Source organism: Ciconia boyciana, chromosome 30 (assembly GCF_034638445.1).
Source record: "Ciconia boyciana chromosome 30, ASM3463844v1, whole genome shotgun sequence".
Taxonomy (NCBI): domain Eukaryota; kingdom Metazoa; phylum Chordata; class Aves; order Ciconiiformes; family Ciconiidae; genus Ciconia; species Ciconia boyciana.
In genome coordinates this window covers 1237304-1258012 of record NC_132963.1, presented here as the reverse complement: position 1 = coordinate 1258012, position 20709 = coordinate 1237304, and positions in this window count along the sequence as shown.

The window sequence follows — 20709 nt, the reverse complement described above, 5'->3', positions numbered from 1 at the left end:
CCACCGGCCTCATGGCGGGGGCTGGGGGACACGGAGGGTGACCCCAGTGTCCCCAGTGTCCCCTCCCAGTGTCCCCAGTGTCCCCTCCCAGTATCCTCTTTCCAGTGGCTCCAGTGGCCCCAGTGTCCCCTCCCAGTATCCTCTTTCCAGTGTCCCCAGTGTTCCCCACTGTCCCCAGTGTCACCACACCCCCAGTGTCCCCCATTGTCCCCCACTGTCCCCTCCCAGTGTCCCCCTCCCAGTGTCCCCAGTGTCCCTGTCCCCCCACTGTCCCCAATGTCCCCACTGTCCCCCTTGTCCCTGTCCCCCACTGTCCCCATTGTCCCCCATTGTCCCCCACTGTCCCCTCCCAGTGTCCCCTCCCAGTGTCCCCAGTGTCCCTGTCCCCCATTGTCCCCAATGTCCCCACTGTCCCCCTTGTCCCTGTCCCGACCTCGTCACCCAGTGTCCCCCATCCCCACTGTTCCCAGTGTCCCCTATTGTCCCTCTCCCCCAGTGTCCCCATTGTCCCCAGTGTCCCCTATTGTCCCTCTCCCCCCAGTGTCCCCATTGTCCCCAGTGTCCCCTATTGTCCCTGTCCCCGCCTTGTCCCCCACTGTCCCCGCTGTTCCCCTTGTCCCTGTCCTCACCTTGTCCCCTCATTGTCCCCAGTGTCCCCTACTGTCCCTGTCCCTCCATTGTCCCCGCGTTGTCCCCATTGTCCCCAGTGTCCCCTATTGTCCCTGTCCCCCACTGTCCCCATTGTCCCTGTCCCTCCATTTGTCCCCTGTCGTCCCCAGTGTCCCCAGTGCCCCCTACTGTCCCTGTCCCCCATTGTCCCCAGTGTCCCCTACTGTCCCTGTCTCCCCTTGTCCCCCACTGTTGCCACTGTCCCCTTGTCCCTGTCCCTCCTTGTCCCCTCATTGTCCCCAGTGTCCCCCACTGTCCCTGTCCCCCCTGTCCCCAGTGTCCCCTCATCCCTGTCCCCTCTTGTCCCCCACTGTCCCTACTGTCCCTGTTGTCCCTCTCCCCACTGTCCCCAGTGTCCCCATTGTCCCTGTCCCTCCATTGTCCCCTGTGGTCCCCAGTGTCCCCTACTGTCCCTGTCCCCCACTGTCCCCAGTGTCCCCTATTGTCCCTGTCCCCTCCTTATCCCCACTGTCCCCATTGTCCCCCATTGTCCCTGTCCCAACCTTGTCACCGAGTGTCCCCCATCCCCACTGTCCCCAGTGTCCCCTATTGTCCCCCCACTGTCCCCACTATCCCCTATTGTCCCTGTCCCCGCCTTGTCCCCTCATTGTCCCCACTGTCTCCTATTTTCCTGTCCCTCCATTGTCCCCGCATTGTCCCCAGTGTCCCCCAGTGTCCCCAGTGTCCCCTGTTGTCCCTCTCCCCCACTGTCCCCAGTGTCCCCATTGTCCCTGTCCCTCCATTGTCCCCCAGTGTCCCCAGTGCCCCCTACTGTCCCTGTCCCCCCACTGTCCCCATTGTCCCTGTCCCTCCATTGTCCCCCGTCGTCCCCAGTGTCCCCAGTGCCCCTACTGTCCCTGTCCCCCATTGTCCCCAGTGTCCCTTATTGTCCCTTCCCCTTGTCCCCCACTGTCCCCTATTGTCCCCCTTGTCCCTGTCCCCCTATGCCCGCTGTCCCCATTGTCCCTGTCCCAACCTTGTCATCCAGTGTCCCCCCATCCCCACTGTCCCCAGTGACCCCTATTGTCCCTGTCCCCCATTGTCCCCAGTGTCCCCTATTGTCCCTTCCCCTTGTCCCCAGTGTCCCCTCATCCCTGTCCCCCTGTTGTCCCCCAGTGTCCCCACTGTCCCCTTGTCCCTGTCCCCCACTGTCCCCAGTGTCCCCTATTGTCCCTGTCCCCCATTGTCCCCAGTGTCCCCTATTGTCCCTTCCCCTTGTCCCCCAGTGTCCCCTCATCCCTGTCCCCTGTTGTCCCCCAGTGTCCCCACTGTCCCCTTGTCCCTGTCCCCCACTGTCCCCAGTGTCCCCTATTGTCCCTGTCCCCCATTGTCCCCAGTGTCCCCTATTGTCCCTTCCCCTTGTCCCCAGTGTCCCCTCATCCCTGTCCCCTGTTGTCCCCCAGTGTCCCCACTGTCCCCTTGTCCCTGTCCCCCACTGTCCCCAGTGTCCCCTATTGTCCCTGTCCCCCATTGTCCCCAGTGTCCCCTATTGTCCCTTCCCCCTTGTCCCCCAGTGTCCCCTCATCCCTGTCCCCTGTTGTCCCCCAGTGTCCCCACTGTCCCCTTGTCCCTGTCCCCCACTGTCCCCAGTGTCCCCTATTGTCCCTGTCCACCCCTTGTCCCCAGCGTCCCCTATTGTCCCCTGTCCCTCTACCCCTCCTCGTCACTGTCCCCCATTGTCCCCATTGTCCCCAGCGCCTGACGGTCCCAGGCGGTGCCGGGGGACGGGTGACAACACCAAGCACGGCCCCCCCCATCCCCCTGGACTCCTGGGTCCCCCCGGACGCCTGGGTCCCCCACGCTGCCATCGGACGAATTCCTGACGCGCCGGTGTCACCCCCACGGCCCGAGGGGACAAAGGGACCCTCTGTGTGTGTCCCCCCCCACCCCGGACGCCTGGGTCCCCATGGGACACACAGGCCCCATTGACCCCCCAGGGTGGGGGACCCAGGGGCCGGGGGAGGGGGCACCCAGGCATTTGGGGGACCCAGGGGTCCGGGGGACCCTGGCGTTCGGGAGGGGACCCAGGTGTCCCCGGGGAACCCAGCTGTTCCGGGGGGGACCCAGATATTTGGGGGGGCAGGTGTCCCTGGGGGGCCCAGGTGTTCTGGGGGACCCAGGGGTCCGGGGGGACTGAGGTGTCCCCAGGGGTACCCAGGCTTTCGGGGGGGACCCAGGTGTCCCCGGGGGGACCCAGCTGTTCCGGGGGGGACCCAGATATTTGGGGGCCCAGGTGTCCCTGGGGGAACCCAGGTGTTCTGGGGGGGGACCCAGGCATTTGGGGGACCCAGGGGTCCAGGGGGACCCAGGTGTCCCTGGGGGACCCAGGCATTCGGGGGGACCCAGGGGTTTGGGGGGACCCTGGCATTTTGGAGGGGACCCAGGTGTCCCCAGGGGGACCCAGGCATTTGGGGGACCCAGGGTCCAGGGGGGACCCAGGTGTCCCCAGGGGGACCCAGGCATTCGGGGGACCCAGGGGTTTGGGGGACCCTGGCATTTTGGAGGGGACCCAGGTGTCCCCAGGGGACCCAGGCATTTGGGGGACCCAGGGGTTTGGGGGACCCTGGCATTTTGGAGGGGACCCAGGTGTCCCCAGGGGGACCCAGGCATTTGGGGGGACCCAGGGGTCCAGGGGGGGACCCAGGTGTCCCCAGGGGACCCAGGCATTTGGGGGACCCAGGGGTCTGGGGGACCCAGGCAGCCAGGAGGGGACCCAGGTGTCCCTGGGGGGACCCAGGCATTTGGGGGGGACCCAGGCATTTGGGGGACCCAGGTGTCCCCAGGGGTACCCAGGCTTTCGGGGGGGACCCAGGTGTCCCTGGGGGGACCCAGGCATTTGGGGGGACCCAGGGGTCCGGGGGGGACCCAGGTGTTTGGGGGGGACCCAGACATCCTTGGCTGGGGGCCACCCGGACTCCTGGGGTCCCCAGGGGACAGCAGGGGTGGGGTGGGGGTGGGGCCCCGGACGCCTGGGTCCCCTCGGAGCCTGGCAGCGCCACCGAAGCCACAAGGGGACATTTGTCCCCAGGACAGAGTGATGTCACCCCCCCCGGGAGAGGGAAAGGGGGGGACCCGGACATCTGGGTCCCCTGGGCCACCACTGTGCTACTGGGGGGCTTCTGGTCACCCCCCGGGGGCACCCAGGCGTCTGAGGGGGGTCGGGGGGGGGGGGGAGCATGACCCCATGGGGACCCTTGGGGACCCAGGCATTTCAGGGGGACCCAGGCGTTCGGGGGGACCCAGGCATCTGGGGGGGGGGTTTGTCCGGGAGGGGTCATGACCCCATGAAGACCCCCAGGGTCCCCAGGCGTGCGGGGGCCCACGTCAAACCTGCGCACCCCACAAGGGACCCAGGCATCTGGGGGACACCCCCCTCCTTTCCCCCCCCCTTTTCATCTGCACCCACCTACCAGTGTGGGGTGGGTGCCCTGAGGAGGGACCCAGGCGTCCGGGTGGTGACGGGGGCCGAGTGTGAGGGTGGGGGGGAACAGCCGGGAATATGTACTGGGGGGTTGGGGCAGGGCCACCCCGGATGCCTGGGTCCCGCCCGGATGCCTGGGTCCCCCTCACCCTGGGTCCCCCCACCCTCCGGACGCTTGGGTCCTTGGGAGACACATTGGGCCTGTGGCACCCTTGGGTCCAGATGCCTGGGTGCCCCCCAAATGCCTGGGTGCCCCTGAATGCCTGGGTCCCGTCGTCCCCCCCAAGGATGTCTGGGTCCCCCTGGGGACACCTGGGTCCCCCCAAATGCCTGGGTGCCCCTGAATGCCTGGGTCCCCCCAAGGATGCCTGGGTCCCCTGGGGACACCTGGGTCCCCCAAATGCCTGGGTGCCCCCGAATGCGTGGGTCCCCCCCAAGATGCCTGGGTCCCCCAAATGCCCAGGGCCCCCCAAATACCTGGGTGCCCCCCAAATGCCTGGGTGCCCCCGGATGCTTGGGTCCCCCAGACCCCTTGGTGCCCCCCCAAACGCCTGGGTCCCCCCAAAAAACGCTTGGGGGCAACTGGGATTACTGGGGGTAACTGGGAGCTGGATGCCTAGGTCCGCCGCCCCCCCCCGGGGGGGGGGCTTTAAACCCCGCCCCTCCTCCGGGGGCCACGCCCTCCCTTTGGCCCCGCCCTGAGGTGCGGCGCGGACCGAACCACGTCGTGGAGGGGGGAAACACGGTGCGCCCCCCATTCAAAAGCCCTCCTCTCCCCCTTTCCAGGCTTCGGAGGGGTTAATGGGGCTGTGGGGGGGCTCATAGCCCCCCCCCTAGAGAGGAGGGGGTGGGATTTTCACCCCCTTTCCCCCCTTTTTCCCTACCTGTCCCCCCCCCGCCCGCTCCGCCTCAATGGTCGCGCCCACACCTGTCCGGAATGGGCGTGGCCTCATCGGCACCTGGGCGGAGCAACAGCGGCGGAGCCCAGGGGGGGCGTGTCCTTCCCCCCCGCCCCTCCCACTTAATGACCCCGCCCAGGTGAGGCGAGGGGGCAAGGCCCAGGGGAAGTGGGCGGGGCCAGGTGTGCCCGGCCCCCCCCACCCCTGCCGCCGCCATCATGGCCGCCGTCATGGCCGCGCTGCTGGCGCTGCTGGGTGGGCCCGGGGTGTAATTAAGGGGCTGAGGGAGTAATTAGGGGGCTAATTAAGGGGCTAGGGGGTAATTAGGGGTCCAATTAAGGGGCTGGGGGTAACTAAGGTGCTGGGGAGTGAAATGGGGGGAATTAGGGGCTGGGGGAGCGGTGGGGGTCCTGGGGTTAGTAAAGGGCCTGGGGGTAATTAAAGGGGGTAATTAGGGGTCCTGGGGGATAATTAATGCCCTGGGGGTAATTGGGGAAGTAATTAGTGGTCTGGGGGTAATTAAGGGTCTTGGGAGGGAATTGAGGGGGTAATTAGAGGCTGGGGGCGCTCTGGGGGTAATTGGGGGTAATTAGGGGTCCTGGGGGTAATTAATGCCCTGGGGTAATTGGGGAAGTAATTAGTGGTCTGGGGGTAATTAAGGGGTAATTAAGGGTCTTGGGAGGGAAATGAGGGGTAATTAGGGTCGGGGGGCTCTGGAGGGTCCTGGGGAGTAATTAGTTGCCCCAGGGGTAATTAGGGGATAATTGAGGGCCTGGGGGGTAATTAGGGGCCTGGGGCTTAATTGAGGGGTAGTTAAGGGGCTTCTGTGGTAATTGGGGGGTAATTAAGGCCCTGGGGGTAATTGGGGGTTAATTAGTGGCCTGGGGGAATCGAGGGGGAATTCAGAGCTCGGGGGAGGGCTGGGGTAATTAATGGGCTGGGGGGTGGTGGGGGGTAATTAGGGGTTGGGGGTAATTAAGAGGGTAATTAGAGCCCGGGGGGCTCTGGGGGTTGGTGAGGGGTAATTAAGGGGCTGGGGGTAATTAAGGGGGTAATTAAGGAGGTTGTGAGGTAATTAAAGGGGTAATTAAGAGCCTGGGGTTAATTGGGGGTAATTAAGGTCCTGGGGGCAATTAAGGAGGAGTAATTAAGGGGCTGGGGGGCTCTGGGGGCAATTGAGGGGTGACAGGAGGTGACAGGGGACAGGTGGGTCCTGGGGGACGGGGGACAGGGGGTGACAGGGCCTGGAGGGGTGACGGGGGGACACATGATGGGGGGTGACAGGGGTGACATGTGACGGGGGATGACAGGGGGTGACAGGAGCTGGGGGGTGACAGGGGGTGACACATAATGGGGGGGGTGACAGGGGGTGACAGGTGACCGGGGAGGTGACAAGGGGGTGACAGAAGCCGGGGGTGACAGGGGTGACAAGGACCGGGGGTGACAGGGGTGACAGGAGCTGGGGGGTGACAGGGGGTGACACATAATGGGGGTGACAGGGGGTGACAGGTGACCGGGGAGGTGACAAGGGGTGACAGAAGCCGGGGGGTGACAGGGGTGACAAGGACCGGGGGGTGACAGGAGCTGGGGGTGACAGGGGGTGACAAGGACCGGGGGGTGACAGGGGGTGACAGGTGACCGGGGAGGTGATAAGGGGGTGACAGAAGCCAGGGGGTGACAGGGGTGACAAGGACCGGGGGGTGACAGGAGCTGGGGGGTGGCAGGGGGTGACACATGATGGGGGGTGAGAGGGGGTGACAGGTGACGGGGGAGGTGACAAGGGGTGACAGAAGCCAGGGGGTGACAGGGGGTGATGGGAATTGGGAGGGGTGTGACAGGAGGTGACAGGGCCTGGAGGGGTGACAAGGGGGGGACAAGGAACGGGGGGAGTGACAGAAGGTGACAGGAGGTGACAAGGGGGTGACAGGAATTGAGGGGTGACAGGGACCAGCAGAGGTGACAGGGACCAGGGAGAGGTGACAGGGGGGTGACAAAGGGGTGACAGGGATGGGGGGGTGACAGGGACCAGCAGAGGTGACAGGGGGGTGACAAGGGGGTGATGGGGAGGTGACAGGGAGGTGATGGGTGGTGATGGGGTGACAGGGACCAGGGGGACGTGGCAGGAGGTGACAGGGGTGACAAGAGCCAGCAGGAGGTCATGAGGGGGTGACAGAGGGGTGACAGAAGGTGAAAGGGAGGTGACAAGGGGGTGACGGGGAGGTGACAGGGAGGTGATGGGTGGTGGCAGGGTGTCAGGGACCAGGGGGAGGTGGCAGGAGGTGACAGGGGTGACAAGAGCCAGGGGGAGGTGATGGGGAGGGTGACAAGGGGTGACAGAGGGGTGACAGAAGGTGATGTGGAGGGTGACAAGGGGTGACAGAGGAGTGACAGAAGGTGAAAGGGAGGTGACAAGGGGGTGACGGGGAGGTGACAGGGAGGTGATGGGTGGTGGCAGGGTGTCAGGGACCAGGGGGAGGTGGCAGGAGGTGACAGGGGTGACAAGAGCCAGGGGGAGGTGATGGAGAGGGTGACAAGGGGTGACAGAGGGGTGACAGAAGGTGAAAGGGAGGTGACAAGGGGGTGACGGGTGGTGGCAGGGTGTCAGGGACCAGGGGGAGGTGGCAGGAGGTGACAGGGGTGACAAGAGCCAGGGGGAGGTGATGGGGAGGGTGACAAGGGGTGACAGAGGGGTGACAGAAGGTGATGGGGAGGTGACAAGGGGGTGACAGAGGAGTGACAGAAGGTGAAAGGGAGGTGACAAGGGGGTGACGGGGAGGTGACAGGGAGGTGATGGGTGGTGGCAGGGTGTCAGGGACCAGGGGGAGGTGGCAGGAGGTGACAGGGGTGACAAGAGCCAGGGGGAGGTGATGGGGAGGGTGACAAGGGGTGACAGAGGGGTGACAGAAGGTGAAAGGGAGGTGACAAGGGGGTGACGGGGAGGTGACAGGGAGGTGATGGGTGGTGGCAGGGTGTCAGGGACCAGGGGGAGGTGGCAGGAGGTGACAGGGGTGACAAGAGCCAGGGGGAGGTGATGGGGAGGGTGACAAGGGGTGACAGAAGGTGATGGGGAGGTGACAAGGGGATGACAGAGGGGTGGCAGAGTCCAGGGGGAGGTGAGAAAGGGTGACAGGGAGGTGACAGCAAGGGGACACTCCCCACCTAACAGGTTGTCCATGTCACCCCCCCTCCCCCAGCCCCTGTCACCCCCTTACAGGTGATGGTGACAGACCCCCGGACGGTGGCCCTGCTCTTCCAACCTGTCCTGCTGCGGTGTCAGTACCAGACGGTGGCCCTCGACCCCCCCATTGTCACCTGGAAGTACAAGTCCTTCTGTCCCACCCCACAAGGGGACAACGGGGTTGTCACCTCCCCTGGGGACGTCCCCGATGTCACCCCACCCTGCCCGGATGCTGCCCGCACCGTCCGCATCGTGGCCACCAAGCAGGGTGGCGTTGTCACCCTCGGGGACTTCTACAGAGGACGCAGTGTCACCATCTTGGGAGGTGGGGACATTGAGGGGACATTGGGAGGGGTTGCAGGGGTGTGACAGGGTGTCACCAAGGTCGGGGGATGTCACCAGGGTGTCACGGGGGTCTGGGGGGACCCCAGGGGTGACAGCAGGGTTGGGGACAATGTCACCAGGGTGTCACCAAGGGTCTGGGGATGACTTTGGGGTGTGACAGGGTGTCACCAAGGTCAGGAGATGTCACCAGGGTGTCACGGGGTCTGGGGGACCCCAGGGGTGACAGCAGGGTTGGGGACAATGTCACCAGGGTGTCACCAAGGAGTCTGGGGGACTTTGGGGTGTGACAGGGTGTCACCAAGGTCAGGGGATGTCACCAGGGTGTCACGGGGTCTGGGGGACTTTGGGGTGTCACTGGGGTTGGGGACAATGTCACCAGGGTGTCACCAAGGGTCTGGGGACGATTTTGAGGGTGCCACAGGGTGTCACCAAGGTCGGGAGATGTCACCAGGGTGTCACAGGGGTCTGGGGGGACCCCAGGGGTGTCAGCGGGGTTGGGGACAATGTCACCAGGGTGTCACCAAGGGTCTGGGGGGACTTTGGGGGTGTGACAGGGTGTCACCAAGGTCGGGAGATGTCACCAGGGTGTCACAGGGGTCTGGGGGGACTTTGGGGGTGTCACTGGGGTTGGGGACAATGTCACCAGGGTGTCACCAAGGGTCTGGGGGACGATTTTGAGGGTGCCACAGGGTGTCACCAAGGTCGGGAGATGTCACCAGGGTGTCACAGGGGTCTGGGGGACTTTGGGGTGTCACTGGGGTTGGGGACAATGTCACCAGGGTGTCACCAAGGGTCTGGGGGACGACTTTGGGGGTGTCACTGGGGTTGGGGACAATGTCACAGGGCGTCACAGGGGTCTGGGGGGACTTTGGGGGAGGTCATGGGGTGTCACAGGCATCTGGGGGACGCCAGGGGTGTCACTGGGTGTCACTGGGTGTCACCGGGGTGTCACAGGGTGTCAGGAAGGACCCCAAGGACACGGGGGGGACCCCAGAGGTGTCACCAGGTGTCACTGGGGTGTCCCAGGGGTCTGGGGGGAGGACCCCAGGGATGTCACCGGAGTCGGGGGGGACCCCAGGGACATGAGAGGGGACATGGGGATGGACTCCAGTGACATCACCGGGGTCTGGGGGAAGCCCAGGGCTGTCACCGGGTGTCACCGGGGTGTCCCAGGGGTGTGGGGGGACCCCAGGGGTGTCACTGGGTGTCACCAGGATGTCACAGAGGGTCATGGAGGACCCCAGGGACATAGGAGGGGACCCCAGGGGTGTCACCAGGGATGTCACCGGGGTCGGGGGGTCACTCTGTCACCCGAGGGACCCAAGTGTCCGGGGTTGGCAGGGGCGGAGCTGAGCCTGGGCCCGGCGGCGTGGGGTGACAGCGGCGTCTACATCTGCACCGTCACCTCCACCCAGGACCTGGAGGGGAACAACGAGGCCGTGGCTGAACTGGTCGTACTGGGTGAGGCACTGGGAGGCACTGGGAGGGTTGAGGGGGGCACTGGGAAGCACTGGGAGGGCGCTGGGATGGACTGGGAGAGCACTGGAGGGCACTGGGGTGGACTGGGAATGCCACAAGGGGCTCAAGGGGGAATGGGAGAGCACTGGGAGGCACTGGGAGGGCACTGGGGTGGACTGGGAATGCCACAAGGGGCTCAAGGGGGACTGGGAGAGCACTGGGAGGGTTGAGGGGGCACGGGGAAGGCGTGGGGATGGACTGGGAGAGCACTGGGAGGGCACTGGGGTGGACTGGGAATGCCACGAGGGGCTCAAGGAGGACTGGGAGAGCACTGGGAGGGTTGAGGGGGGCACTGGGAGGGCATTGGGATGGACTGGGAGAGCACTGGGAGGCACTGGGAGGGCACTGGGGTGGACTGGGAATGCCACAAGGGGCTCAAGGGGGACTGGGAGAGCACTGGGAGGGTTGAGGGGGCACTGGGAGGGCGCTGGGATGGACTGGGAGAGCACTGGGAGGCACTGGGAGGTGCTGGGAGGGCACTGGGAATGCCACGAGGGGCTCAAGGGGGACTGGGAGAGCACTGGGAGGGTTGAGGGGGCACTGGGAGGGCGTTGGGATGGACTGGGAGAGCACTGGGAGGCACTGGGAGGGCACTGGGGTGGACTGGGAATGCCACGAGGGGCTCAAGGGGGACTGGGAGAGCACTGGGAGGGTTGAGGGGGCACTGGGAGGGCGTGGGGATGGACTGGGAGAGCACTGGGAGGCACTGGGAGGGCGCTGGGGTGGACTGGGAATGCCACGAGGGGCTCAAGGGGGACTGGGAGAGCACTGGGAGGGTTGAGGGGGGCACTGGGAGGGTGTTGGGATGGACTGGGAGAGCACTGGGAGGCACTGGGAGGGCGCTGGGGTGGACTGGGAATGCCACGAGGGGCTCAAGGAGGACTGGGAGAGCACTGGGAGGGTTGAGGGGGGCACTGGGAGGGCATTGGGATGGACTGGGAGAGCACTGGGAGGCACTGGGAGGGCACTGGGGTGGACTGGGAATGCCACAAGGGGCTCAAGGGGGACTGGGAGAGCACTGGGAGGGTTGAGGGGGGCACTGGGAGGGCGCTGGGATGGACTGGGAGAGCACTGGGAGGCACTGGGAGGGCACTGGGGTGGACTGGGAATGCCACGAGGGGCTCAAGGGGGACTGGGAGAGCACTGGGAGGGTTGAGGGGGGCACTGGGAGGGCGTTGGGATGGACTGGGAGAGCACTGGGAGGCACTGGGAGGGCACTGGGGTGGACTGGGAATGCCACGAGGGGCTCAAGGGGGACTGGGAGAGCACTGGGAGGGTTGAGGGGGCACTGGGAGGGCGTTGGGATGGACTGGGAGAGCACTGGGAGGCACTGGGAGGGCACTGGGGTGGACTGGGAATGCCACGAGGGGCTCAAGGGGGACTGGGAGAGCACTGGGAGGGTTGAGGGGGCGACTGGGAGGGGGTTGGGATGGACTGGGAGAGCACTGGGAGGCACTGGGAGGGCACTGGGGTGGACTGGGAATGCCACAAGGGGCTCAAGGGGGAATGGGAGAGCACTGGGAGGCACTGGGAGGGCACTGGGATGGACTGGGAATGCCACAAGGGGCTCAAGGGGGACTGGGAGAGCACTGGGAGGGTTGAGGGGGGCACTGGGAGGGCGTTGGGATGGACTGGGAGAGCACTGGGAGGCACTGGGAGGGCGCTGGGGTGGACTGGGAATGCCACAAGGCGCTCAAGGGGGAATGGGAGAGCACTGGGAGGCACTGGGAGGGCACTGGGATGGACTGGGAATGCCACAAGGGGCTCAAGGGGGACTGGGAGAGCACTGGGAGGCTTGAGGGGGGCACTGGGAGGGCGTTGGGATGGACTGGGAGAGCACTGGGGGGGCACTGGGAGGGCACTGGGATGGACTGGGAATGCCACGAGGGGCTCAAGGGGGACTGGGATGTACTGGGAGGGTACTGGGCTGTAGTGGGAGGAGAGTGGGAGGGCACTGGAAGGGTGGTGGGAGGCACTGGGAGGGCACTGGGATGGACTGGGAATCCCACAAGGGGCTCAAGGGGGACTGGGAGGCACTGGGAGAGCACTGGGAGGCACTGGGAGGGCACTGGGGAAGATTGGAAGACACTGGGAGGTCACTGGGAGGGACTGGGAAAGCACTAGGAGGTCACTGGGAGGGACTGGAAGAGCACTGGGAGGGAGTGGAAGGGCACTGGGATAGACTGGGAGGGATTGGGAGAGCACTGGGAGGGACTGGGAGAGCACTGGGAAGGACTGGGCCAGACTGGGGAGGACTAGGAGGTTACTGAAAGGGCACTGGGAGGGACTGGGAGGGACTGGGAGAGCACTGGGAGGGATTGGGCTATAATGAGAAGGACTGGGAGAGTGCTGGGAGGGACTGTGCCAGACTGGGAGGACCTGGGCCATACTGGGAGGGACTGGGCCATACTGGGAGGACCTGGGCCGGACTGGGATGACCTGGGCCATACTGGGAGGGACTGGGCCATACTGGGAAGGACTGGGCCATAGTGGGAGGACCTGGGCCATACTGGGAGGGACTGGGCCATACTGGGAAGGACTGGGCCATAGTGGGAGGACCTGGGCCATAGTGGGAGGGAGTGGGCCATAGTGGGAGGGAGTGGGCCATACTGGGAAGGACTGGGCCGGACTGGGACAACCTGGGCCATACTGGGAGGGACTGGGCCATACTGGGAAGGACTGGGCCATACTGGGAAGGACTGGGCCGGACTGGGAGGACCTGGGCCGGACTGGGAGGACCTGGGCCATACTGGGAGGACCTGGGCCGGACTGGGAGGGACTGGGCCATACTGGGCTGTACTGGGACGCCAGCACACCTCCCTGGGCGGGGGGTGGCACTGGGAGCACCCGAACGCCTGGGTCCCCCCTGGTTGGGGGGGGGGGGGGGAGGGGCACATTCCTGGGTCCCCTGGGTCCCCGGACCCCTGGGTGTCCCCGTCCCCCCAGGTCTGGGTCCCCTGACCCCCCCCGGTGTCCCTTGTGTCCCCTCAGCGTCCCTGTCGGAGGCCACCGACCTCCTGCCGGGGGTGCAGTTGGGGACCCTGCCAGGTACGGACCCAGGCGTCCGGGGACCCCCCACCCCCACCCAGGGGACACCCAGGTGTCCGGGGACCCCCCACCCAGGGGACACCCAGGCGTCCGGGGACCCCCCCACCCAGGGGACACCAAGGTGTCCGGGGACCCCCACCCCCACCCAGGGGACACCCAGGCGTCCGGGGACCCCCACCCCCACCCAGGGGACACCCAGGGATCTATAGGGAGGGGTCAGGGTCTATAGAGGGGTTCAGGGTCTATAGGGGGTTCAGGGTCTATGGGGGGGACAGGGTCTATAGGGGGCGTTCAGGGTCTATAGAGGGGTTCAGGGTCTGTGGGGAGGGTCAGGGTCTATAGGGGCATTCAGGGTCTATGGGGGGTTCAGGGTCTATGGGGGTTCAGGGTCTATGGGGGGTTCAGGATCTATAGGGGGTCAGGGTCTATGGGGGTCAGGGTCTATAGGGGGGTTCAGGGTCTATAGGGGGTTCTGGGTCTATAGGGGGTTCTGGGTCTATGGGGGGTTCAGGGTCTGTGGAGGGGTTCAGGGTCTATGGGGAGGGTCAGGGTCTATGGGGGGTTCAAGGTCTATGGGGGGGTTCTGGGTCTATAGGGGTGTTCAGGGTCTATGGGGGTTCAGGATCTATGGGGGGTTCAGGATCTATAGGGGGTCAGGGTCTATGGGGGGTCAGGGTCTATAGGGGGGTTCAGGGTCTGTGGAGGGGGACAGGGTCTATGGGGGGGTTCAGGATCTATGGGGGGTTCAGGGTCTATGGGGGGTTCAGGGTCTGTGGGGGGTCAGGGTCTATGGGGGGTCAGGGTCTATGGGGGGTTCAAGGTCTATGGGGGGGGGACAGCGTCTATGGGGGGTTCAGGGTCTATGGGGTGGGACAGGGTCTATGGGGGTTCAGGATCTATAGGGGGAGTTCAGGATCTATGGGGGAGGGTCAGGGTCTATGGGGGGTTCAGGGTCTATGAGGGGGTTCAGGATCTATAGGGGGAGTTCAGGATCTATGGGGGAGGGTCAGGGTCTATAGGGGGGGTCAGGGCCTATGGGGGGGGGGTCAGGGGCTGTCCGGACACCCAGGTCCCCCCGAGGATCTTGGGGGGGGCGACTCCTGGGTCCCCCAGGATCTACTGGGGGGGATCGAGGCTCACCCGGACGCCTGGGTCCCCCCCTCTGCCCCCCCCCCCCCTTCCCAGACTGGCTCTTCGTGGTACTGGTGGGACTGGGCGTGGCACTGGGAGCACTGGTCCTGGGGCTGTGCTGGTGCCAGTGCTGTCCCCACACCTGCTGCTGCTTCCTGCGCTGTCCCTGCTGTCCCGAGCGCTGCTGCTGCCCCGAGGCCCGTGAGTGTCCCCTTGTCCCTTCCCCTGGGGGGGGATGGGGTCCCCTGGGGTACGCCTGGGTCCCTTGGGGTCCCCTTGGGGTACACTGGGTCCCCTTGGGGTCCCTTGGGACATGCCGGGGTCCCCTGGGGTCCCCTGGGGGGGGATGGGGTCCCTTGGGGTACGCCTGGGTCTCTTGGGGTCCCTTGGGGTCCCTTGGGGTACGCCTGGGTCCCCTGGGGTCCCCTGGGGGGGGGACGGGGTCCCCTGGGGTACGCCTGGGTCCCTTGGGGTCCCCTTGGGGTACACTGGGTCCCCTTGGGGTCCCTTGGGACATGCCAGGGTCCCTTGGGGTACGCTGGGTCCCCTGGGGTCCCCTGGGGGGTGATGGGGTCCCTTGGGGTACGCCTGGGTCCCTTGGGGTCCCTTGGGGCGTAACAGGGTCCCTTGGGGTACACCTGGGTCCCCTGGGGGGTGATGGGGTCCCTTGGGGTACACCTGGGTCCCTTGGGGTCCCCTTGGGGTACACCTGGGTCCCCTTGAGGTCCCTTGGGACATGCCGGGGTCCCTTGGGGTCCCTTGGGGTACGCCTGGATCCCTTGGGGTCCCCTGAGGGGTACACTGGGTCCCCTGGGGTACACCTGGGTCCCCTGGGGTCCCCTGCGGGGGGGACGGGGTCCCTTGGGGTACGCCTGGGTCCCCTGGGGTCCCCTGGGGGGGGGACGGGGTCCCCTGGGGTACGCCTGGGTCCCTTGGGGTCCCCTTGGGGTACACTGGGTCCCCTTGGGGTCCCTTGGGACATGCCGGGGTCCCCTGGGGTCCCCTGGGGTCCCCTGGGGGGGGATGGGGTCCCTTGGGGTACGCCTGGGTCCCTTGGGGTCCCTTGGGGCGTGACAGGGTCCCTTGGGGTACACCTGGGTCCCCTGGGGGGTGATGGGGTCCCTTGGGGTACACCTGGGTCCCCTTGGGGTCCCTTGGGACATGCCGGGGTCCCTTGGGGTCCCTTGGGGTACGCTGGGTCCCTTGGGGTCCCCTGAGGGGTACACTGGGTCCCCTGGGGTACACCTGGGTCCCCTGGGGTCCCCTGGGGGGGGGACGGGTCCCCTTGGGGTACGCCTGGGTCCCTTGGGGTCCCCTGGGGGTACACTGGGTCCCCTTGGGGTCCCTTGGGACATGCCAGGGTCCCTTGGGGTACGCTGGGTCCCCTGGGGTCCCCTGGGGGGTGATGGGGTCCCTTGGGGTACGCCTGGGTCCCTTGGGGTCCCTTGGGGCGTGACAGGGTCCCTTGGGGTACACCTGGGTCCCCTGGGGGTGATGGGGTCCCTTGGGGTACACCTGGGTCCCCTTGGGGTCCCTTGGGACATGCCAGGGTCCCCTGGGGTCCCCTGGGGTCCCCTGGGGGGGGATGGGGTCCCTTGGGGTACGCCTGGGTCTCTTGGGGTCCCTTGGGGTACGCCTGGGTCCCCTGGGGTCCCCTGGGGGGGGGACGGGGTCCCCTGGGGTACGCCTGGGTCCCTTGGGGTCCCCTTGGGGTACACTGGGTCCCCTTGGGGTCCCTTGGGACATGCCGGGGTCCCCTGGGGTCCCCTGGGGTCCCCTGGGGGGGGATGGGGTCCCTTGGGGTACGCCTGGGTCCCTTGGGGTCCCTTGGGGTCCCTTGGGGTACACCTGGGTCCCCTGGGGGGTGATGGGGTCCCTTGGGGTACATCTGGGTCCCTTGTGGTCCCTTGGGGTCCCTTGGGGTACGCTGGGTCCCCTGGGGTTCCCTGGGGGGGGATGGGGTCCCTTGGGGTACGCCTGGGTCCCTTGGGGTCCCTTGGGGCGTGACAGGGTCCCTTGGGGTACACCTGGGTCCCCTGGGGGGTGATGGGGTCCCTTGGGGTACACCTGGGTCCCTTGGGGTCCCCTTGGGGTACACCTGGGTCCCCTTGAAGTCCCTTGGGACATGCCGGGGTCCCTTGGGGTCCCTTGGGGTACGCTGGGTCCCTTGGGGTCCCCTGAGGGGTACACTGGGTCCCCTGGGGTACACCTGGGTCCCCTGGGGTCCCCCGGGCGGGGGACGGGGCCCCCTGGGGTACCCCTGGGTCCCCTGGGGTCCCCTGGGGGGTGATGGGGTCCCTTGGGGTACGCCTGGGTCCCTTGGGGTCCCTTGGGGTACACTGGGTCCCCTGGTGTCCCTTGGGACATGCTGGGGTCCCTGGGGGTCCCCTGGGGTACGCCTGGGTCCCCCGGGGTGCATTGGGGTCCCCTGGGGACACCTGGGTCCCCTGGGGTGGGGGTCCCTGATGCCTGGGGGGGGGAGGTGGGGTGGGTGGGGGCTCACCCGGACGCCTGGGTCCCCCCACAGTGTACCTGGCAGGGAAGGCGGCCACCTCTGGGGCGATGGGGGGAGCCTACGGCCCCCCCCCCCCCTCCCTCGCCCTCCACACCCTTGGTGAGTGACGTTGGGGACATTTGGGGGGACGGGGGGGTGACACCAGTATGGGGCACTGGTGACACTGGGGGGGGGGGGGTGACACCGGGGAGTCACTTCATTGTCACACCCCACCCCCCGCAGCGAGCAGCCACAGCTCCCAGGTGCCCCTGCTCCGTGACAGCGATGGCAGCGTCGTGTCAGGTGAGGCCGCGGTGTGATTGACAGCTGTCAATCACCCCCCACCCAACCATTAAGGCGCTGAGGCGGGCTGTAAAGCTAAGCAGGGTCTGGCCTGTCACCCAGCTGGATGGGTGACCTCTCTGTGTGTTGGGGGGGGAGGAGCCTGATGCTTGGCTCCGCCCCCCTCCCAGACTTGGAGGGGGGCTGTCCCCCACCCCAAACTCCCGGCCCCCCGCAGGTCCCCCGCGCCCCCCGCCGTCCTGCGCTACCTGGAGGAGCAAATTGGCCACTTCGAGCCCTGCGGCCGCTACCCCCCTCGAGGGCAGGTGGGTGCTGGGGTGGGGTAGGGGGAAGGGGCAATTAACCCCCTCAGGGGGTGGGGAGGGTAGTTACCCCCATGGGGGGCATTTACCCTCCCCATGGGGCAGCACCCCCTTTTTGTCCCCCATGGGGCATTGACACCCCCCGAGGGAATTAACCCCAAATTTCCCCAGCAGGGGGCAATGTCCCCCACCCCATTTACCCCCCGGGGTATTTACCCCCAGGGCATTAACCCCCCATTGCCCCCTCAGCCCCCCTCAGCGACATCAGCTCCCTCCACGAAGCCCCGGACTCCTGGGTCCCCCGAGGACGCCCTCGTCCCCCCGACCCCCAAGGGACGCTGGCGCTCAGCTGAAGTTTTGGGGGATCCGGGGGTCAACCCCATCCCGTCCCCGTTCTCGTTCCCGTGATGATCTCTTGGGGGGGGCTGAGCCCCTCCCCGTCGTCCCCTGGACCCCCGGCGCCTCCGTAAGGTGAGGGGGGCATAGGGGCTCCTGGGGTGGGAGTTTGGGGGTCCTATGGGGTATTGGAAGGTCTGGGGGTTCTCTGGGGGTCTTATAGGGTGTTTGGGGGGTTGGGGAATTGGGGGGTCCTGGGGGTCCTATGGGGTGTTTGGGGGGCTTGGGGAATTGGGGGGTCCCTGGGGTCCCATGGGGTGTTTGGGGGCTTGGGGATTTGGGGGTCTCTGGGGGTCCTATGGGGTGTTTGGGGGGCTTGGGGTATTGGGGGGCTGTCTGGGGTCCTATAGGGTGTTTGGGGGGCTTGGGGGATTTGGGGGTCCCTGGGGTCCTATGGGGTATTTGGGGGGCTTGGGGATTTGGGGGGTCTCTGGGGTCATATTGGGTATTTGGGGGGCTTGGGGATTTGGGGGTCTCTGGGGTCCTATGGGGTTTTGGGGGGCTTGGGGATTTGGGGGGTCTCTGGGGGTCGTATGGGGTGTTTGGGGGGCTTGGGGATTTGGGGGGTCCCTGGGGTCCTATGGGGTGTTTGGGGGGGCTTCGGGGATTTGGGGGGTCCCTGGGGTCCTATGGGGTGTTTGGGGGGCTGGGGATTTGGGGGGTCCCTGGGGTCCTATGGGGTGTTTGGGGGGCCTTGGGGGAATTGGGGGTCCCTGGGGTCGTATGGGGTGTTTGGGGGCTGGGGATTTGGGGGGTCCCTGGGGTCCTATGGGGTGTTTGGGGGGCTTGGGGAATTGGGGGTCCCTGGGGTCCTATGGGGTGTTTGGGGGGCCTTGGGGGATTTGGGGGGGTCCCTGGGGTGTTTGGGGGCCTAGGCGGTGTTTGGGGGGTATGGGGTATTTGGGGGGGTTGGGGGTCCCTGGGGGTTTGGGGTCCCTGGGTAGATTTGGGGGGTCCCTGGGGCTCCTATGGGGTATTGGGGGGCTTGGGGGTGTTTGGGGGGTCTGGGTGGTATTTGGGGGTCCTCGGTCTAATTGGGGGGGCTTGGTGGGGGCCCTGGGGTGTTTGGGGGAGCCAGAGGGGGGATTGGGGAGCCTGGGGATATTTGGGGGGTCCTTGGGGTTCCTGAGATATTGGGGGGCTTAGGGGGCACAGAGGGGGTATTTGGGGGGGTCCTGGGGTCCGTGCCCCCAAACCCCCTTGTGTGCCCCCCCCAGAACGACGCCCTGAGCCGTGATAGCCTGGTGGTGTGAATGCCCGGACGCCTGGGACCCCCTGATTCTGGGGTCCCCCCGGATTCTGGGGTCCCCCGGATGCCTGGGGCCCCCTGGATGCCTGGGGCCCCCCAGATGCTGGGATCCCCCCGGCACCTGGGTTCCCCCCTCGCCCCCCCCCGAGGCTGTTTTTGGGGCCGTTCGGGGGTTTTTTGGGGCTTTTTTTTTATTTGGGGGGGGTGGGGCGTGTCGCCCCCTCCCCCACGCGCGATTTGGGGCCAAATAAAAGTTTTTAGAGAAAAATTAATGGTGGGGGGTGGGGTGGGGTGGGGCTGGCTCCGCCCCCTCGGGCTGACGCCCGAATGCGTCGCTGTATTACATCATCCGCCCCCGTGACGCCGCCGCGTTACATCACCAGGGGCCGTTGCATCATCGCTGCCCCTCGTGACATCACTGCGTTACGTCATCAGTTCCCTGTTGCATCGTCGGGTTACGTTACGGCGAGCTATTACATCCCCGTATTATGTCACCGCGCCCTATTACATCACCGCGCGCTGTTGTGTTACTGCGTTACATCACTGCAGTGCTATTAGATCACTGCATGACATCACCGGCCCCCGTGACATCGCTGCATGACATCACCGGGCCCCGTGACATCACTGTATTACGTCACCAGGCCTCGTGACATCATTGCGTTGCCTCGCTGAGCCGCAGGGTATCGCTGCGTTACATCGCTGCAGCCTCTTACGTCGCGGCATTACGTCACCGGGCGCTATGACGTCACTGTGTGACATCGTGGGGGAGAAAGGGGCACTGGGCGGAGGCTTCCTGATGGGTTTGGGGGGTCCCTGAGAGGTTTTGGGGGGTCCCTGAGGGATTTGGGGGGTCCCTGAGGTGCTTGGGGGTTCCCGAGGGGTTTTGGGGTCCCTGAGGGATTTTGGGGTCCCTGAGGGGTTTTGGGGGTGATTGGGGGTCCCTGAGGAGTTTTTTAGGTGTCTGGGGGTGCCTGAGGGGTTTTGGGGTGTCTGGGGGCCCTGAGGTGTTTTGGGGGGCCCTCAGGGGTTTTGGGGTGTCTGGGGGGTCCCTGAGGTGCTTGGGGGCCCCTGAGGGGTTTTTGGGGTGTCTGGGGGTCCCTGCGGGATTTGGGGTCCCTGAGGGATTTCGGGGTCCCTGAGGGGTTTTGGGGTGTTTGGGGGTCCCTGAGGAGTTTTAGGTGTCTGGGGGTCCCCGAGGGTTTTGGGGTGTCTGGGGGCCCTGAGGTGTTTTGGGGGCCCTCAGGGGTTTTGGGGTGGCTGGGGGGCCCTGAGGTGTTTTGGGGTCCCTGAGGGGTTTTGGGGTGTCTGGGGGGCCCTGCGGGGTTTTGGGGGTCCCTGAGGGATTTCGGGGGTCCCTGAGGGTTTTGGGGTGTTTGGGGGTCCCTGAGGAGTTTTAGGTGTCTGGGGGTCCCCGAGGGGTTTTGGGGGTGTCTGGGGGCCCTGAGATGTTTTGGGGGCCCTCAGGGGTTTTGGGGTGTCTGGGGGGCCCCTGCGGGTTTTGGGGTCCCTGAGGGATTTCGGGGGTCCCTGAGGGTTTTGGGGTGGCTGGGGGTTCCTGAGGTATTTGGGGGTCCCCGATGGGTTTTGGGGGTGTCTGGGGGGTCCCCGAGGGGTTTTGGAGGTCCCTGAAGGATTTTGGGGGTCCCTGAGGAGTTTTGGGGGTGTTTGGGGTCATCTCTGAGGTGCTGGGGGTCCCTCCGGTGTTTGGGGGTGGCTGGGGGATCCCGGAGGGGTTTTGGGGGTCCCTGAGGTGATT